This window comes from Piliocolobus tephrosceles, chromosome 18, assembly GCF_002776525.5.
Source record: "Piliocolobus tephrosceles isolate RC106 chromosome 18, ASM277652v3, whole genome shotgun sequence".
In the NCBI taxonomy this organism is placed as follows: domain Eukaryota; kingdom Metazoa; phylum Chordata; class Mammalia; order Primates; family Cercopithecidae; genus Piliocolobus; species Piliocolobus tephrosceles.
The window spans coordinates 30,421,103-30,423,471 of record NC_045451.1 but is presented as its reverse complement, the minus strand read 5'-3'; the positions used below and the strand labels follow the sequence as shown (position 1 = coordinate 30,423,471).

Sequence of the window (2,369 nt, the reverse complement as noted above, 5' to 3'; positions counted from 1 at the left end):
ATATATAAAAATATTGGGTGGGAACTTCGATTTCTTCTGTTTCAATCATCTTAAGGGTGAAGATATTAAAGACCAAAAGAAGGTAAGCAAGTAAGAAATAATTTCAGTAATGAAACTTTGGATCCAGAAAGAACCCCAGTAATTATCAAAACTAGGTAACTCTCTTGTGTATAGATATGGAATTGGAGGCCAGTGAATGTCAGCAGCTTGTTCAAGCTCACCCAGTCAGTGGCAGGTATGTGGTGACCACCTGGGACTTCTCAAGGTCATCACTTCAGTGCTTTATCCGCCAGGCAACACTTGGCAGCTGGTTTCCCAGACGTCGCCTTGTACTGCACTTGCCTTTGGAGCAACGGTTGTTGCTTTCTCTCTAGGAGACCAAGAGATGAACTAGATGGTTAGTCAAGTCTTTTTCTAGCACAATGTGCTGAGTCTAGCCGGAAAATCATGGAGGAGCCTTTTTCCTCACCGGTAAATGGGCAGTGCCTCACGTGCAAGCATGCACCACAAGTTTGTAAGAGAAATACAAATTGCAATGGGAAATTCCAATCAATGTAGCTTACTTCCAGGTTTTCATTACTTGAGTAACACTTGAATATTGTTTCAGCATTCATCCTTATAGCCACCAAGCAAGAACATGACTCTCTTCCCAGTTACCGTCACCCTCTCTCTCCTATACTGTGACTCTATTTTGATTTAGGATCTTGTCTCTTGTTTTCTTATTGGAGTGTTCTTTTACCTTCTCCCAGTTGGAGTAATTTGTATCTCCACTTGGATATGAGCAGCATCTTATCATATGCTCTCAAGTTTTTCTTAGTGCTCTGGCATTTTCTTGAAGAAAAAAAAAAAAATCAAAAAGAAAAACCCTGCCAACATTCAGGGAAATTGTAAAAAATGCTCCTAGCAAGGCATTGTCTCTCTTGTTCACCAAGTATTTCTGTTTCTTTCTTACACATTAGTTACCCAACCTACTCAATATAGCCTATACTCCTTCTTATAGGCAAACTCACCCACAGTTTTCACTTGCCCTTATATGTTAGCATGAAATTCTTTCTCTAACCCAGTTTTTTTTTTTTTTTTTTATGGAACAATAAACACTTTTATTACATGGGCAAAGACAGAAAGGATGAGGATTTATTTGCTTTTCCAGGCCTTGATTTTCCTAAGATAGAACTCCAACTCCTTGCCCTCTAGCATGTAGCCACCTGCTTGGCTACACTGTCCCACCCTTGATGTGATGCATGCAAGAAGCTTTCCTTGCTGGAACTGCTCCTCTAGGAGACTGCTGATTTTGGCATTCTGTTTCCTTTTATCATATTTCTTGTGAATTTTTTTAGATCACTTTTTGTTAAAATCTCTTCCTCCTCAGCAGTCAGCTTGGTCCCCTTCTTGTGGCCTAGGAGCAGCGCATAGTGGGGCTGGTACCACTGTTGGTATGGTGTGCTGTTGATGAGCATGATGCAGTTCTTCACCAGGGTCTTGGTACGGACCAGCTTGGATGCGTTGTAGACAACATCGATGATCATTGTTTTGCAAGTACAACACTCTGAGCCCTAGTAGAAATTCCCCATGTCCAGCCTCAGGGCACGGTATTTCTCATTTCTTCCCTGCACACGGACTGTGTGGATGTGGCCAGAGCTAATCTTGGTGTTGGCAGCCAGCTGGGCACCCCAGCTTATACTTTCGCTTCTTGTGATAAGGTTTTCTCTTGCCCCTGGTCTTGCAGCTCTTTTGCTAGTTGTCCCAAGAGATGCCCATTGCTTTTTAAATTTTATTGTTTGTTTATTTATTTTTCCATAGGTTCTTGGGGTATAGGTGGTGTTCAGTTATGTAAGTTCTTTAGTGGTAATTTGTGAGATTTTAGTGCACCAATCATCTAAGCAGCATGAACTGCACCCTATTTGTAGTCTTTTATCCCTTGCCCCCTCACACGCTTACCCCCAACTCCCAAAGTCCATTGTATCATTCTTATTCCTTTGCATCCTTATAGCTTAGCTCCCAAATATCAGTGAGAACATACAATGTCTAGTTTTCCATTTCTGAGTTACTTCAGTTAGAATAATAGTCGTCAATTTCATCCAGGTCTCTGTGAATGTCATTAATTCATTCCTTTTTATGGCTGAGTAGTATTCCATCATTTATATATACCACAGTTTCTTTATCTACTTGGTGATTGATGGGCATTTGGGTTGTTTCCATGATTTTACAATCGCAAATTGTGCTGCAATATAAACATGTGTGTGCAAGTATCTTTTTCTTATAATGACTTCTTTTCCTCTGGGTAGATACCCAGTAGTGGGATTGTTGGATCAAATGATAGTTCTACTTTCAGCTCTTTGAGGAATCCCCACACTGTTTTCCATAGTGGC

The 2,369-nt window shown here is 40.8% G+C and overlaps 1 pseudogene; it reads right to left on the bottom strand.

Moving 5' to 3' along the window:
- Window positions 1–1,134: 1,134 nt before the first annotated feature.
- Window positions 1,135–1,758, bottom strand: LOC111539641 (annotated as a pseudogene).
- Between the last annotated feature and the right edge of the window lie 611 nt (window positions 1,759–2,369).